This window comes from Lynx rufus, unplaced genomic scaffold (genome assembly GCF_022079265.1).
Source record: "Lynx rufus isolate CCGP_SWC_20201006 ecotype Redwood Valley unplaced genomic scaffold, mLynRuf1.p SCAF_3, whole genome shotgun sequence".
Lineage (NCBI taxonomy): Eukaryota > Metazoa > Chordata > Mammalia > Carnivora > Felidae > Lynx > Lynx rufus.
In genome coordinates this window covers 132,558,582-132,576,176 of record NW_025814845.1, presented here as the reverse complement: position 1 = coordinate 132,576,176, position 17,595 = coordinate 132,558,582, and positions in this window count along the sequence as shown.

Below are 17,595 nucleotides of genomic sequence, written 5' to 3'. Positions count from 1 at the left end.
TACATATTAATAAAATATCCACCGATTTTTTACAGGAAAAAGAGAAAGCTTTAGTGCCTTATAAGGTAACCTTAAGTTATCTCTACACATTACAGACTCACGAATATACAAATGGCAGAAGCTTGGGTACTTTAGTGCTACTCTCACTTTATGAAAGAGGAAATTAGGAACCAGAGATGAGCACTGATTTCCCCAAGGTCATAGTGCAAATGAATATAAAGCTGGTTTTATATAGCAGATCTCAATACCTTGGGTTTGCACCTCTCCCCTTACATTTATTCCCCAACTTATGGATAAAAGATGTGCTTTTAGATTTATACTCACCATCCTTGAGATACATCGTAAAGCCAGGAATATATATATATATATATATATACACACACACACACACATATATATATATAAAATATTATGAGCTAATATCAGTGAGTGTTTACAACATGCTAGCTGCTGCTATAAACATTTGTAGGAGTATTAACTTACTTAGTATTTATAAAAACTCCAGACGTTAGTGTATCAGTGATTTATTGCTACAAAACAAACCAGCCCCAAATCTCTCAAGATGAAAACTTCTAACCATTTTCTCTGGCAGTGATTTTGTGGTTTAACAACTTGAACTGATCTCACTTGGGCACTGAGGTGTTTACATTCATCTGGTGGTTTAAGAGAGGTTTTTGTTTAAATGGCCTCAGCCATCTATCTGATAGTTGGTGCTGTTTGTGAGCTGGGTATCATGACCCAGATCTCACTTGGGATACTTCACCTGACAGCCATGTTCCAAGAGGGCAAACTTCAGTGCCCAGTCCTGTTTAATTTTGGTTATTGTGTATAATGAGGGCAAATGGGTTCCCAGCAAATATTTGTTTCATCAGAATCCTTAGGATTAGAATTCTGTTCTTTAGAAAATCAGCTTTCCTTATTTTTTTTATTTGTGTTTCCTATAATGATGTCCCTTTAGTCTTTGAGTCTTATAAGGATAATCTTCAATATGTCAAACAATCTCAATTTTCTTGAATGAAAATTTTAATTTTTTTTTTTCAACGTTTATTTATTTTTGCGACAGAGAGAGACAGAGCATGAACGGGGGAGGGGCAGAGAGAGAGGGAGACACAGAATCGGAAACAGGCTCCAGGCTCTGAGCCATCAGCCCAGAGCCCGACGCGGGGCTCGAACTCACGGACCGCGAGATCGTGACCTGGCTGAAGTCGGACGCCCAACCGACTGCGCCACCCAGGCGCCCCATTGAATGAAAATTTTAAAAATTGTTTTGTTTATAATTTAATACATGATTTTGTTTACATTCTTTCAGAGAAAGGAAGGAGTAATTGTATTTCTTTTTTTTAATATTCATTCATTTATTTATTTAATTAATTAATTTATTTTTTTTAACGTTTTATTTATTTTTGAGACAGAGAGAGACAGAGCATGAACGGGGGAGGGGCAGAGAGAGAGGGAGACACAGAATCGGAAGCAGGCTCCAGGCTCTGAGCCATCAGCCCAGAGCCCGACGCGGGGCTCGAACTCACGGACCGCGAGATCGTGACCTGAGCTGAAGTCGGACGCTTAACCGACTGAGCCACCCAGGCGCCCCACATTCATTTTTGTTAGAGAGACAGAGACAGAGCATGAGCAGGGGAAGGGCAGAAAGAGAGGGAGACACAGAATCTGAAGTAGGCTCCAGGCTCCGAGCTGTCAGCACAGAGCCCGATGTGGGGCTTGAACCTACAAACCATGAGATCATGACCCTAGCCAAGTCAGATGCTCAACCAACTGAGCCACCCAGGTGTCCAGGAGTATTAAGCATATTTCTATGGCCATTGTGCTTGTGTTGAAGTAAAAAGTAAATGAGACTCAGAAAGCAAAACCCCAGGTAAGTGTCAGGATAAGCCGCTTTGCTTTCTAGATCTCCCTTCCATCCAAAATTAATGTCCGTATGTGGAATTTAACAAACAAAACAGATGAACATATGGTAAGGGAGAAAAAAAGACAGGGAGAGAGGGAAACAAACCATAAGAGACTCTTAACCACAGAGAACAAACTGAGGGTTGATTGAGGGAGGTGAGGGGCGTGGGCTAGATGGGTGATGGGCATTATTAAGGAGGACACTTGTGGGGATGAGCACTGGAGGTTCTATGTAAGTGATGAATTATTAGACTCTACTCATAAAACCAATATTAGACTGTATGTCAACTAACTAGAATTTAAATAAAACTTGTTAAAAAGCCCACAAAATTAGTGCGCAAACTGTAGTGGTATTTTACTTTTTTTTAGTGAGCACAATCATTCTTATTTAGGCAAGAAACCACTCTTTTCTTTTGTAAAAATTTCTGGCACAGATGTTATAATCAAAACTACAAGTACATCAGATGATTCTCAGCAGAGCTTTTAGCCGTTAAACCAAATGAGTGATATGTCAGTTTAACAGACTGATTGTAATGGATCAAGCCACTTTGTTTAGGAAATTTTTAATCTAATTGTCTTTTTGATTTTAATTAACATGGGCAGGGCCATAGGAAGACAGAGATTGTGTCTGAATTTTGCCTTTATGATAAATTCTCACATAAAATTGTTTAATAGTTACGTCAGGATGATTAGTTTGGATGATAATAAAAGGGGAGCAGAACTTGAAAGTGCTAGTAAAATGGAGGTTTAGTGACATGTAATTTTTTTTACTGTAATGCTTAATATATCTGAACTAGAATAATGGAAACATTGTAGTAAATAGCTAGAGTAGCAAATGATGACATAGGGTTTTCTCTTCAGTCAAAAATGGAATCTTTACATAATTTGGCTATTGTTGAAAGATGAATGGATAAAGAAATTGTGGTTTATATACACAATGGAATACTACTTGGCAATGAGAAAGAATGAAAGATGGCCTTTTGTAGCAATGTGGATGGAACTGGAGAGTGTTATGCTAAGTGACATAAGTCATACAGAGAAAGACAGATACCATATGTTTTCACTCTTATGTGGATCCTGAGAAACTTAACAGAAGACCATGGGGGAGGGGAAGAGGAAAAAAAGTTAGGGAGGGAGGCAAACCATAAGTGACTCTTAAACACTGAGAATAAACTGAAGGTTGATGGGGGGGTGGGAGGAGGGGAGGGTGGGTGATGGGCATTGAGGAGGGCACCTGTTGGGATGAGCATTGGGTATTGTATGGAAACCAACTAGACAATAAATTTCATATAAAAAATGGAATCTTAGGCTTTCTCAATTTATCTGTTAGTTGTACTTTTGTAATTTTGCTCATACTTTATCTCAACCTCATGATTGGTCCCCTTCTTTCTCTTTACTTTCATCTAAGCAACCTCCTAGAATCACTAAGCTTTGGAATGGGGTTTCCTCTTCCTGAGTGTATTGTGTTCACGGATTTTATTTTCCTATTCCAGATTCTTATGTAATTTACACAAAAGACCAACTAGAGATCACTATATCTGCTCTATTAATAAGACAGTTGGATTTCTGAATGCAAGTAGAACCTAGTGAGAGACTTTCTTCTTCCCTGAATTAAATGTTCCCATCCTGTCATAGGTTCCACTGATGGAGCTTTTGGGATACAGTTTAAGGAAATTGTTGCTTATCACTTAGGAGCTAGGAGGCAAGAAGAGCTCTAGACCTTGTAAGAACACAAGTAGCAACAGAGAAAGCTAACCAAGAAACCAGACCTGAGGCATGTATACCTATGCTTCTGTCCCAATCTCACCATCCATCTGACCATACATTTTGGCAATAAATGTATATTGAGTACCTTCTGTGTGCCTGACACAGTTCTAAGCACAGGAGATACAGTGGTGGACAACACAGACTAGGTTCCTGCTCTCATAAGCGTTACAGCATAGCATGGGTAATAAAGAAATCTAGTAATCATCAGAAACATGGTTGGAAGAAAACTATCAGGAAAGTAAATTATGGGGATGAATTTGACTGATTGAAAGAGTAGTCTAGATTAAGTGGTCTTGTACGAATTTTCTGAAAACAAAACTTTTAGGCTGAAGTCTTGAGGACATCTTGGAGCCAGCTATGTAGATATTAGAGAAAATAGAATTTCAAAATTAAGAAAATAACTAGTTCAAAGACTCTAAAGTGGGATCAAGAGTATATGTAAATGTTACTGATAGATGAGTTCTGGGGCTAGGCATGCAGGGTTTAATAGATTAGGACAAAGTATTTAGAGGTTTTGTATATGTATGTGAGGAGGATGTGGGAGGGGTTTATTAGGAGATTAAACTTGTGATATTATTTATATTCAGGCTGCCTTGGGAGGATTAGATTTGGAGGGTGGACTACAGCAAGCAGGGACTTAAGTTAGATGTCTGTTGTAATATTCTTGAGTAGGGATAATTGTCACATTGTCTATAGTTGTGTTGTTGGAAATGGAGAGAAGCTGGTCCTGATCCCAAAGCAAAATGCTCGTCAGAGGATGGAGAATAGGGCAAAATGTTTACCCTTACACTCTAAATGGATGCACACTTTGTTGGTGCTCAATAAAATTAATAAAGTATTTCTGGTCAACTGGCACATAGTGGCTGACAAAAAAAAAGTCTTTTGGGGTGCCTGGGTGGCTCAGTCGGTTAAGTATCCGACTTCAACTCAGGTCAGGATCTCGCGGTCTGTGAGTTCGAGCCCCGCGTCGGGCTCTGGGCTGACGGCTCAGAGCCTGGAGCTGCTTCGGATTCTGTGTCTCCCTCTCTCTCTGACCCTCCCCCGTTCATGCTCTGTGTCTCTCTGTCTCAAAAATAAATAAACGTTAAAAAAATTTAAAAAAAAAGTCTTTTATCTTTAGCCTCAAATTGATTTAATTTGAATAATACTCAAATTATGTTGAATAATATATTCACATGTATATATATTCAGGAACATATATGGTATTATAATAAATATGTTTTCCTCAAAGAAATATTTATTTCCAGAACAACACTATGAATAAGATAATGAGATAATGTCTACTGGTATATTAGAAATGTTGAAGAATTTGCAAAATATAGGAAAAGTGAGATAAGATCGAAGAAAAAAACCAGAGCAGAGAAAACTTTATTAAATATATATCCAATACAAAAGTAGGAAATTTTCCACTACAGTATCTCAGAAGAATGTCAAGTACGAAGAAAACATTTCAGGAAAAGGAGTTGCAGTTATCAGAGAAACTAATTGAAAAACTATATTCTGAATAGCTGAGTTTTTTGGGCCATTCCTTTGCAAACAGTATAAGAGTTATGTAGCAGGGGCACTTTCTCCAAGGCTGCAGCCCTAAGAATAACTTTATAAATAAAACAATTTGCTCAGGTAAAACTCCAGCCACACAGTTGGTGCTTGTAAAAGATGCACATAGAGCCTGGGCTGACTAGAAATCTTCACAGGAGAAAATTAAGTAAATATCAGGAGCAGTGAGTTCTGAGAATTTGCCCAAGAACAAACTTTCTACAAGTCCCAATTTCTGATGTTAGAGTCTCAACCCCAGGAGAAAATGGGTTGGTGTTATGGCTTTGGAAGTAGAGGTAAGTGTAAGATCATACATTAACCAGGTGGATTGAGTCTGAACACCTAGACAATCTATCTACACACTCTCCTCAGATACCTGCCTACCCATAACAATATCACCATGCAAACACACTCACAAACTACACATGTGGGATAGAGTTTTGAAGACGGGACCTGCTTTTATACACAAAAGAACAGAGATTCTCATTTGAGTCTGGGAAATGTTCAATCTTTTCTGTTTTGGGTAGGATGAGAACGACTGAAGATTCGAAAAGAAAAAATTACAATCAGGAATGAGATACTCCCATTATAAAAATGACATTAATCTTCACATTGTTTATTTATAAAAAATCCTGCTATAGGAATGAATTTAGGCATCTGTTGGTCTAAAAGATGGTAAATATTTTTCTATTACTCCATTTAAATTTTTACTTTATTGATACTGTATAAAAACTTTTATATTTTTATATAGCCATGAATTTTTTTCATTTGTTTATGGATATAATATCATGTTAAGTCTTTTCCACATAATAATATAAAATATAATACTTCATATTGTATATTATTATTTTTTGTATTTTACTTATTTTTTAAAAAAATTAACATTTATTTATTATTGAGAGGCAGAGAGAGACAGAGCATAAGCAGGAGAAGGGCAGAGGAGACGGAGATACCGAATCTGAAGCAGGCTCCAGGCTCTGAGCTGTCAGCACAGAGCCAGATGCGGGGCTCAAACTCACAAACCGCAAGATCATGACCTGAGCCGAAGTCAGACACTTAACTGACTGAGCCACCCAGGCACCCCTATCTTTTGTATTTTAATCGGTAACTCATACAGAGTTAAATTTTTGTAATTGTGAAATAGAGATCTAGCTTTTTAAAAAAATACTAGTGTGTTAGTACAATGAAATTTGTTGACGGATTTATTTTTTGGTCACTAATTTGAAACATATCATTTAACAGATACTAGACTCTGCTTCCTGAATCTGCATTTTGTTCTATTCATTTATCCTTCAAACTGTTTTTAGAACCATTTTGATATCTGAATGATTATCTATATGAATCTTGAATTATTCTATATTACTGAACTCTGTTATTTGTTATAGTTTTTATTGTTGTTTGACTTCCTTGAATTGACTGTGTAGAGAAATATGTTGTTCATAAATAATAATGTAATCTCCCTAATTCTGCCTCTTCTTGTGTTGCATAAATAAGATGTCCCACAAAATGTTTGATAATATATACTTCTAAGATATTAAAGTAGGGGTGCCTAAGTGGTTCAGCTAGTTAAGCTTCCAAATCTTGATTTTGAGTCAGTCATGATCTCATGGTTTGTGGGATCGAACCCCATGTCCAGTTCTGCACTGACAGTGTGGAGCCTGCTTGGAATTCTCTCTCCCTTTCTCTCAGCCCTTCCCCCACTTTCTCTCTCTCTCTCTCAAAATAAATAAACATTTTAAAAGATATTAATTTAAATTTGATATTAAATAAATAATATTGTCTTTATTTTTATTAAAAATTGTTTAATGTTTATTCATTTTTGATAGAGAGAGAGAGAAAAGAGAAGGACATAGAGGACTTGAAGTGGGCTCTGTGTTGACAGTAGAGAGCCCAATGTGGGGTTCAAACTCACCAGCCGGGAGATCATGACCTGACCCAAAGTTGGACACTTAACCAACTGAACCACCCAGGTGCCCCTAAATAATATTGTTTCCATGTAAGTTTTCTATTAATTTAATAGTAGATATGATTTTTGTTGTATAAAAAAGCTTTCCATTATGGTATACTAATAGAGTTATATTTCATTTATTTATTTTGAGGTAGTGAATCCTCTCACTTGTGGGTGTTGAATGTTATCAAAAGACATTTTGGATTCTATTGAGATAGTCACATATTTTTCTCTTTAACTAATTATTATAATGAATTGCACAAATGGATTTCTTAATATGAAATCACTCTTGCATGATAAACTAAACCAAATTTGGTCATGGTATATTAGTTTTAATGACACAAATGGATTCCATTTGCTAATATTTTATTTAGGATTTATGTATCTATAACTAAAGTTGATCTATAGTGCTATTTCCAAAGACATATTCCTTGAAACATTGCTTTTCTGTGCTAGATATTAAGTTTTAAAAAGTTTTTTTTCCAGCTTATTTTAGGAAATTCTAAGATAATTATATAAAGGAATGAATAATATATTATAGATGTCTGATTATGGCAAGGCTGTAGGATAAAAGAATCTTAAGACTCTTCATGTGCAAGCACTTCTAGGAGCTGAACAAAATAAATCAATAAGTTAAAAATAACTAAGTCTATGCTTTAGAAAGTGAAGCAGTGAAGAGAGATTTACCTTATGAAATATTAAGTTGTCTTATAAAGGCAGAGAAATGATAATGGTATAGGGCAGAGAATAAAAAGACAGATACATAAGTTAAGTGCCCCAAATCAGACCCGTGTATTTATTTATTTTTTTTTTTAATTTTTTTTAACGTTTATTTATTTTTGAGAAAGAGAGAGATACAGCATGATCGGGGGAGGGTCAGAGAGAGAGGGAGACACAGAATCTGAAACAGGCTCCAGGTTCTGAGCTGTCAGCACAGAGCCCGACGCGGGGCTCAAACCCACGAACTGCGAGATCGTGACCTGAGCTGAAGTCGGTCGCTTAGCCGACTGAGCCACCCAGGCGCCCCCAGACCCGTGTATTTATATGAATGAAAAAGATCCCTGTATGTATGGGTGTTAGATAGGAAAGCAGCAAAATTTGAAGAAAAGACAGATTATTTAATAAATCCTGTCAAAAGCTTCTATACTAGAATATGGAAAAATAATTGAGATTAATTTGAAATACATTAAAGGATTATTAGTGAAAGGTATAATATATATTTTTTTCTTTTTTCAAGTGTTTATGTATTTATTTATTTAGAAAGACAGAGAGAATGAGTGAGGGAGGGGCAGAGAGAGAGGGAGAGAGAATCCTAAGCAGGCTCTGCACTGTCAGCTTGAAGGCTGATGTGGGGCTCCAATTCACAAACCATGAAATCATGACCTGAGCCAAAACCAAGAGTCAGATGCTTAAATGACTGAGCCACCTAGGCACCCGAGAAGTAATAATAAAAATATTAATATAAGAAAAATCAAATCAAATCTTTATTAGCTGTGTATGGAAATACACAATGTAAATAAGCACCCAAACATGTCAAAATATAAACTTCAGAAATACTAAAAGCAATGGAATAGAAAGATATATGAAAAAAATCAATAAAAATAAAGTTTACATAAATGTTTTAATATTAAGCAATCAAAATTGACTTTAAGGCAAATAGGGTTATTAGAAATGAAGCGGGTCATTATATAAAGTTCACTAAGAACATATAGCAGTTTTGAACTTGGAGCTAACAACTTTAAGACAAAATTTAAGAAAACATACAATAGATAATGTGAGCAGCATAACTGGTAAACAATATCTAGTGAACATAAATTTCTTCACATGTTTAAGTGCACATGAATATTTGTTAAAACTGTAAATGAGGGGCGCCTGGGTGGCGCAGTCGGTTAAGCGTCCGACTTCAGCCAGGTCACGATCTTGCGGTCCGGGAGTTCGAGCCCCGCGTCAGGCTCTGGGCTGATGGCTCAGAGCCTGGAGCCTGTTTCCGATTCTGTGTCTCCCTCTCTCTCTGCCCCTCCCCCGTTCATGCTCTGTCTCTCTCTGTCTTAAAAATAAATAAACGTTGGAAAAAAAAAATTTAAAAAAAAAAAAAAAAAAAAGCTGTAAATGAGATTAAAAGATACAAAAAGATATAGGGGGTTTTAACCTATCACTCTCAGTAAAAATTACATTTAATAGATTGAAAGCTAAATATGAATACAGACATCCTACACAATGCAATCATTGAGATAGATCTTTTGGATAAACATACAAATTTAACACCCTAATAATAGAGAATACAAGTTTTCTGTAATCTACATGGAACATTCACAACACTGATTATATATCAGATACAGAAATATCACAAACAGTGCCTCCAAATATAGTGCAGTCTAAATAGAGATTATAAACAACTTTTAAAAAGGCCTTCAACCTGGAAGTTACAAAAACTTCTGTTAAACAACTCGGGTGAAGAGGAAAACACAAATTGAAATTACAGAATCTCTAAATATAGTGAGTGAAAAAGTACAGATTGTTGTATGTAATCTATATTTACAGCGATGACGAAAGGAAAATTCATAGCTACAAACATCTGTGTCAGGAAAAATGAATGAATGAAAATACATGAATTGATTTTTTGATTCAGTATGCTAGAGGAGAAGAAAGAATAAAGTAATACAACAAAACGCCCAAGGAAAGAAATAAAGCTTGAAATAGAAACTCATGAGGTAGCTATTAGGTAAAGAGTAATCTAGTTATTAAACTGAAAACCATTCCTCTGGGGGAAAAATATGTATTAGAGTTTTCCAGAGACACAGAACTAAGAATATATATTTATTAATATTAATTAATTAATTAATTTATTTATACAATATATATTTATATATTATATAATTTAAGGAACTGGCTCATGCACCTGTGGAGGCTATAGAGTCTGAAATCTGCAAGGCAGATTGGTAGAGTGGATATTCACACAAGAGTTGATGTTCTAGTCTAATATTCAAAGGCTGGAGACACAGGTAGCCTAGCTGTGTTTCAGTCTGGTGGAAGGATTACTTCTTCAGGGTACCTCAGTCTTTGCTCTTAAGGCTTTCAAATGCTTAGATGAAGCAATTTTACTTTTGTACGGTAATATACTTTAAAATGTGCTGATTCTAGCACTTTTACTTTAAAATGTTTACTTTTGGGATAGGCTCACTCCTGTTCAGGAGAAAATTATAAGGCTTTTTATTTTGTTGCACATTGTCATGTGGACAAATGGAATACATGTAACTATCCTTTGGAGATGAAGGGATAAGCTGTATTGTTTTTTTTCACATCTGCAATACCTTACTACAGTTAAAATGGATAAAAAATGATATATTTATATTAACATGGACAAACCCTAAAAACATAATCTTGAGTCCTAAAAAAATTGCCAAAGGATAAGAACTGTATGCTGTCATTAGTATAAAATTTACAGATGGAGGGGCGCCTGGGTGGCTCAGTCGGTTGGGCGGCCGACTTCGGCTCAGGTCATGATCTCGCGGTCCGTGAGTTCGAGCCCCGCGTCGGGCTCTGTGCTGACCACTCAGAGCCTGGAGCCTGTTTCAGATTCTGTGTCTCCCTCTCGCTGACCCTCCCCTGTTCATGCTCTGTCTCTCTCTGTCTCAAAAATAAATAAAACGTTAAAAAAATTTTAAAAAATTACAGATGGAAAATAATGGTATGTACATTTCTATGCAGACCTACACCTGCAGTGAATGTATAAAAACATGAGATTTATTTAGACACCAACTTCAAGATAGTATTTATATAGAAGCTGGTAGAAAAGCTATGCTAGCACTACACTGTTACAATTTTATGTTCTTAAAATTTAAGAAAAAAAAGATATGAAGCAAATACTGAAAAATATTAACATCTTCAACATTTCTCTAGCAAGTACATAGGGTCTGGTATATCATTTCCTGTAGTTTTGTTCTCTGTGTTCAAAATATTCCCTAATTAAAACATGTAAATTTACATTATAGTGTTTTGCATAAAACTTCATTATTTATAAAAATATTATTAAGGCCACATTATTATGAAATTATTTGAAAGTTAGTTCTTGTTTAACTGCTGTCTAAGTTAGCATACATATAATAATATAAACTTGAAATACAAAATAGCCCTTCTATTCTGTTTCCTGGGAAACAATTTTTATCAAGTCTTGACAGGAGATTTTGAAAGTGTCCTCTCTTCAGGCTGTGAAATGTCAAAGTTCATCTTCGTATGAGAATTCCCAACAAGATAGAACTTTCTTAGCTCTAATCTGTAATGTAAGGTGTGAAAACAGAAGTTATAGTTTGATTCTGAGAACTGTCGATGTGCGAAGATGACAAAGGTTATTACAACTCAGAAGTGCCAAACAATGTAATTTTCGAGAAAAACAGACTCCATAGAACTCATTTTTTTTTAGTGTAGTCTGAAAACTCTCCAAATACCATTTCATCTTCTAAAGAGTAAATCAAAATAAATTATTTCAGTTTTACTCTTTAACCAGAAATGTAACGCAGGTCTCAGGGGCACCTGGGTGGCTTAGTGGGTTAAGCGCTTGATTTTGGCTCAGGTCACGATCTCCAGATTAGTGAGTTTGAGCCCCACATCAGGCTCTGCGTTGACAGCAAAGAGCCTGCTTGGGATTCTCTGTCTCCCTCTCTCTGTGCCCCTCCCCTGCTAGCACTCTCTCTCTCAAAATAAATAAATACACTTAAAATAAAAAAAGAAAGTTTTAAGTTTCCCTTTTTTTAACTGTTTAATTTCCCCTTTAAATTGCAAATTCAGATTTGCCTTTGAGGCAGAGGACTACTTTTTCTCGAGGATGGAAAATGAGTATGGTCCAAGCTGCTTCAGCAGCCCTTTGAATTTAACTCCAAGTCAGGTTCTAGGGAAAGTTAAGTGAACAAGTTCAAATGAAAAGCTTCTGATTAAGATTTAAAATTTTTGTTCAAATAACATATGGGAGTCTTTAATCAAAACCGTATCTCTGAAAATTAGATGTTTTTCTCAACTGTATTTGTATCCTTATTATGAAGATTGTCAAATTATTTTGTGTTAATGAGGATGGTGTACATGTATGACTTATTGAGTGTGTTTGCATAGGAGTGTGTGTATGTCTATGAGTGTGCGTGCATGTGTGTGCTTGTGTGTGCATGCTAATGTGGAAACATTAGCTTATAGGAGATTGTTTACATTGGATTACTTCCAGAAGCAAATGCAAGTTCTGTTTTACCCATTACCTCACAATGGAAGAAAGATTAAGAAAGAACTGTATCACTGGTCTTATAGCAAGAAACTTTAAACTAGCTTTGGTTTTCATAGTGGGCTGTGGTTTAAAAATAAATTGCCTAGACTTTGGGAAATGGATTTTAGCAACATTGTAGTTATCTTCACAGGAGCAGATGGTGTCCTTGTGGATAAAATGGGATAACTGTAAAGGTAGTTGATGGTCCCACAGTCAGTGATCCTGGGAAGAGAAACAGAAACTCTCCAAACAGAAATTGGTCTTTCCTTTCTATAAGGTGCAGGGCCAATGGATCACATATCAGGAATATGTATTCTGGATTCTGGATTCTGGATTCCCACTGGTGGTAGTTGTGCATGTGTGGTCTGGGCTGGGGGAAGGTGGATTCCCACTGGGGGTAGTTGTGGGTGTGTGGGATGGGTTGGGGGAAGGGATTAGAGCACAGGAACATGAGCAGCTTCCAGCAATGCAACAGCCGGCAATGAGTAAATAGGGAACTTACTAAGTGTTTCAAGGTCTGGTTTTCCCTGGTGATCTCTACAAGTAGCCACTTATAATACAATTTATATGTTAATCTGTGTTGGACTTTCTTGCAGTATCCACAAGCCTTCAGAAATGGGCAATTACAAATGCAATCCTGGGAGGAGTTCTACTTCTGTTCTGAAAGTAGGAAGCCGAAAAGAGGACCCACCACTCCTTTGCCAACAATGGGGAAAACACACACAAACTAGGGAAAAACATGGTTTTTTGAACCCATTAGAGATCTGAGATTGTGGGACACCCGAGAATTCTGAATTCTAAAGCAGGACAGACACCTCCAGGAGAAGTGGTATGCCCGGGTCAGCTCACTCGTAGCGGACAATAGAAGCAAAACGTCCCATCATGATAATAGGGAGCCATGCAGACACAGCTTAGCTACGTGGATGTGCAGTTTGTGCTTAGCTGCTGGTTCTTTCCCATGAACTTTCACCTAGTGACATGAGAAATGTTGGGGATGAGGTAGAACATTAGAGAGAGACTCCCTCAGTGATGTATGGTGAGCTGCAGAGAAATGGCTGCTGCCACAGAAAGGCGCAAAGCCCTGCCCTGGGGGTACACCTTTCTCAGACAGGGAACTGCTGAAGGGGTGCAAGTTGTGGGGTGCATGGTGGGGCTCTCACCTCTGGTCTTGGGTGAATCCAATGTAGCTAGGAAAAAAGCTGGGAGAAGAGAGGATTTGGAAGTGTGTATGAACCTGTGGAATTGTATAGTCGACAGAATTATAACACAAAGAATAATCCAATTCATTGCTAAACCCGATTATTTTATATTTTAAATATCTGTCAGTCTTAACATTTTTCTTTCATTCAATGCCACCGCTGAAGTTCAATCATCTGCTGATTCATCTTCGTCATTTAGACGATAGTAACTTTTCCTGCCTCTTTTATCTCCACCAGCCAAGTTGAATAAACATTTAAAAAAAATAATGTTTATTTTTGAAAGAGAGAGAGAAAGAATGCGAGTGGGGAAGGGGCAGAGAGAGGGAGACGCAGAATCCGAAGCAGGCTCCAGGCTGTGAGCTGTCAGCACAGAGCCGATGCAGGGCTCAAACCCACAAACTGAGAGATCATGACCTGAGCCGAAGTCAGGTGCTTAACAGAGTGAGCCACCCAGGCGCCCCCAAATAAACATTTTTAAATGTGAATCTGACCACGGTGTCCTTCTCCCATTGTACTGGCTACTGTTTATTGTTTAAACAAAATACCTGAGGTCTGGAATGTTTAAGTGACTTGTCTATGATCAAACATTGTGGAGGATTAAGTCAAATTCTTCTCATTCGTATTTGGTTCACAATACAGTTTTCTACATTGACTGGTTGAATATAATACCCATTGGCTAACGTATTATAAAATTTCAAGTTCTCTCTGATTTCCTTTATGCTTGTTTCCACAGAAAAGCTTAGGCGATTCATTTCCTATGAAGACACACTTTGCTACCATAGAGGAGCATAGGTATGGTGATTCAAACATAGGGGCAGAAGCTCTATCAACAGTAAAAGTCTGTTCCTCACTTATAACATGAAATGATTGAGACTCAAACAGATTCAGTCATAGAGGTGTTAAGAGTAAAAGAAAATCTGTTTCTTTGACCACCAAGAAACCAATCAAGTTAAGCTCACTAATATTCCAGTCACGGAATCAAACTCTAGTCCCACGGAATCAAACTCATAAACCAAATGAAATAACACTATGAAATTGATAAGCGGATAAACCATATACTGAGTAAGCTGCATATTCTTGAACTATCCCTACGGTTTTACAAGGACATTGTAATAAAGCATTTTTGGTTTTGTAGTTTACCATCAGCAACCAGTGAAGTGGCTGTTTTATTATGCTTCGCTTCTGGCTGAGTGTGAAGGGAAAAGGAGGTTTGTGGGGGAGATGGCTTTTATTTCTACATAGATGCCGGCAAAAATAGAAAGCGGAGGATAGAAAATTACTAGTTAGGTACTGTACATCCTGTTTGTGAAAAAGTTCTGTTTTTTAAATGGATGCCAGTGAGGATTCTCTTTTTTCCCTAACTTTCCTAGCACATAATCTCCACCTATTCTGACATTCATTGCAACGAAAGAGATGTCAAAAGCGTAAGAGTTTTATATAAAATCCTTCCGTGTAGTAGTCCCTCTAAATACGTGTTTGTTTTGATTGAATTATACTACTTCAAGTCGAGCACCCAGCCCTGCTCCAGTTTTCATGATTTCCCTTGTCTGGGGCCACTAGAGTTACTTTAAAGAAATAATGACTTGTTTCTGATTCACATCATTCTTTTAGGTGACTGACTCCATTTTCTGCTGCATAAATTTCTTAATAAAGTGTCCTTTGCTTTACCACTTACTATTATATTTCATTGTGCTCTAAGAAGAATGGGCTTATATGCTATACAGATATATAATAAGATAAATTCCCCAGAGTGGCAACTATTTTTTCAAATATGACTTATAGAGAGACTTACATTAAAGAGCTGGCCTTGGGGCACCTGGGTGGCGCAGTCGGTTGAGCGTCCGACTTCAGCCAGGTCACGATCTCACGGTCCGTGAGTTCGAGCCCCGCGTCAGGCTCTGGGCTGATGGCTCAGAGCCTGGAGCCTGCTTCAGATTCTGTGTCTCCCTCTCTCTCTGCCCCTCCCCCGTTCATGCTCTGTCTCTCTGTCCCTAAAATAAATAAACGTTGAAAAAAAAATTGTTAAAAAAAAAAAAAAAAAGAGCTGGCCTTATTGAATCCTGGTGGTTGTGTAGACTGATGCCTCTATTTTCAGTTAATTAGGAATAATTGGTTAAAAAGAGGCTGTATAGTGATGCAAAATCATGATGGAAAACCAAGGGCTATTTCAAACATTGCATAAGAGCACACATAAACTTAATTGAAAATATGTAACTTTGTATCCATGTAAAAAGCGGATCAGCCTTAAAACGATGTGAAAAACTATAAAACTTAAGTGCACTACTAAAGACTTAATAATTGTGTTTAATTATGTTTTATTTCACTATACACATGCAATTAATGTTTGCTTTCAAGAATGATCTTCAAATTAAATATTAGTGCAATAATAAACACAATTCTTAAAACAAATAAACATATATACATACACCACCCGCTATCCCCGTCACCCTTCCCCCACATCAACTCATTCCAAAAGCAATGCCATCTATTCTCCATCAGTCCCTATTTGGCTAAATCAAAAATAATATAAGCATAGAAATTTCTAAATTATTGGCTATTGGGAAAATAGTCTTGTTTAGAAATATGTAAAATATTTTTCCCAGAAGTGTTTTCTGAATATATTGAGTTAAAATGTCAAGTACTAAAATAAGAAACATCAAAGTTGTCAAGTACCCAAATTTAAGGAGTAGACACCTCTTCAAGAACTTCGTTAGCACGACAAAGACAACTCTGTCAATCAGAAACCCAGGACAAAGACCAAAGTTCTTTTCACAGGAAATGTTCCATATGCAGTATCCTAACCCTTGGAAGTTTTGGCTGATTTTGAAAGGCTCTTAATAAAGGTACCCTTGAGGAAACAAAGAAGGAGAAGGAGAAGGAGAAGGAGAAGGAGAAGGAGAAGGAGAAGGAGAAGGAGAATTTATAAAGGAACAACCAAATCATTTTTCCAACACTTCACCAATATCCCAGACTCCCCCTCCCTCATGAGCATGAGCAGAAGACCAGGGAGAAGACAATCACCAGAATCAAGAGGGGAATAACACAGCTTTTTACTCCTATGTTAAAACAGAAGGACTTCATCTTCCTTAAAAGTTCGGTTCAGAACGTCTCAAATTAAAAATATGCGATGAAACTGACCTGTCTGAAGCCAAAAGACATAAATTTTTCATTCCCCTGTGGCTATGTGCTTGTTCCACACACCGTGGTCTATTTCTTTTTGCCTGTGTGACTCAAAATTAAAGAGAACGGGAGACAGACAACAAGGCCGAGAGGCGGCGGCCTGAAACCGGCTGCCGGCCCACCATTTGGCATGGTGAGCGTTGTTAGTTCCCTGTGGGTTAAGTGGCGATGAAAACTAGCCGAGCGCGAGAAGTCTTGCTGGTACCTTGCCTAAGAGCACCAAGCTGCAAGAGATTGTGTGGTAGGCTGCCAAAGGCAGGAGCTGGGAAGAGGGGAAGAATTTCAGCCGGAGTGAAATCTCTCCCATTAAAGAACCGTGCGGTGAGGAGGCCACTTACAGTTTGCCCTGAAAGAACTATCTGGCCCTACAAGGGAGCTGCCGTGTGGGCACCTGTCATACACAGGGCATCGGGAGGCAGCCAGGTCAGTTAGAAGTTCACTAACCACACACCAGCTATGTGACACCTACTTGTCCTGTATATATCTTCTATCCCTCCTGCTTCCTTTGAACCATAGCAGCTAAGAACGCATTTCTTTTACATACTGAGTTTCAATTTACGCTTTTGTTTTAAGAAAGAGTGCCATAGATACATTTTTAAAAACATGTTAAAAATTACCAGAATTAAGTGTCCGACTTCGGTTCAGGTCATGATATCACAGTTTGTGAGTTCGACCCCTCGTCGGGCTCCGTGCTGACAGCTCAGAGACTGGAGCCTGTTTCAGATTCTGTCTCTCTCTCTGCCCCTCCCCCTCTCTCTCTTTCTCTCTCTCAAAAATAAATAAACATTAACAAAAATTTTTAAATTACCAAATCGATT